Genomic DNA, 1588 nt, shown 5'->3' on the forward strand with positions numbered 1-1588 from the left:
GCCTTTGAGCTGTGGTGCTGGAGAAGAGTGTTGAATATACCATGGACTGCTAGGAGAACAAACAGGTTTGTTCTGGAGAAGGTGAAGCCGGAATGCTCTTTGGAGTCAAGGATTCTGAAACTTCGTCTAACATACTTTGGACATGTTGCAAGGAGGGACAGGGCCTTTAAGAGGGACATCATGTTTGGCACAGTGGAGGGGTGACGAAAGAGAGTAAGACCTTTGAATCCTTCCTTCTCTGTTTAACCTTGGTCTGGGCCTGACATTCCAGCCTCTTTAGTTAGAAAAAAGGGAGACGTGTTCTTTCTAGCTACTTCCTGCTGAACAGGGGTGAAGATCTGGGGCCCAGAGGCTGGAATGGGATGGCCCAACACCAGTAGCCAGGGAGAATATGGATGTCACTGCAGCTGGTTCAAGTTTGTCATTTCTTTTATCCCTTCAAGTAAGAATTCAAAAAGGCAGGGAGCAATTAATGACAACATGAAGAGCTACTTAAGACTTGGGATCTGAGTGAGGCAAAGAGTAGTTGGGGGAAGCAATTAGAAACTATATGAAGATATACTTACAGTTTGGGATCTGAGTGAGGCAAAGAGTAGTGGGGGAAGCAATATGAAGAACTACTTAGGGCTTGGGATTGGAGTGAGGCATAGAGTAGTGGGGCCCACCATTTGAGAGGTTTAGGTCTGCTCAGTGAGAGGAGCATGTTCGACCTGGGAAAGGTGGTGCTAATAGGGGTTACTTATGACCTTAACTGCTGTGGGGGTAGTTAGGATGACTGTGGAAAGTCTGTCTTAGGGTGGTTGAAGAGATTGAGTGCATGCAGTTTGATGAGGATAGCATCCCCTGGGGTGGATCCAGCTGTCTTGTCTAGACTTTCAGGTGAGGGTCTGAGTATGCAGTGGTCTGCGTGTTCCTGGAGTAATTATCTAAGGAGGGAAAAGGTAAGGAAGGTATGATGCTAAAAGAAGGAGTTCAGTGGATTGGTTATGGTTTAGCAGAAATGGTCAGCTATATGCATCAGCTCAAAGGGGCTCAGATATAAGGGCTAAGGAAATGGGAAGTAAGTTGCTACTTTCCACATTCTGTTTATGGAAACTACAGCTAGGCTGATATTGAGCTTCTCCAGCGGTTCTTTCCACAGATGTAATCGATCTGATTCCTATGCATACCATCTGGTGAAATCCAAGTATATAACCTGCGCTTATGTCTCTTCAAAAACGTATTTGCTATGAATAAGTCATTGTGCAAAATTTGATCATTTTCTCTCCAGCTGCATTTCTGTCACCGAGTCCAGGTTTTCCAACTACTGAATCTTCTTCTCTGTTCCCAATTTTTGCATTCCAGTCACCCATTATTATCAATGCATCTTGATTGCATGTTTGATCAATCTCCGATTGTAAAAGTTGGTAAAAATCTTCTATATATATCTGAATGATAGTGGTATTCACTGGACTGCCTTGTATGTGTATGGATATTATCCTGTCACTGACAATATTGTACTTCAAGATGGATCTAGCAATGACTTTTTAACTATGAAAGCAACTCCATTTTTCCTCACCTTTTCATCTCCAGAGTAATATATCATATG

This window comes from Elephantulus edwardii, unplaced genomic scaffold (assembly GCF_000299155.1).
Source record: "Elephantulus edwardii isolate Elephantulus edwardi_28Jun2011 unplaced genomic scaffold, EleEdw1.0 scaffold00278, whole genome shotgun sequence".
Lineage (NCBI taxonomy): Eukaryota > Metazoa > Chordata > Mammalia > Macroscelidea > Macroscelididae > Elephantulus > Elephantulus edwardii.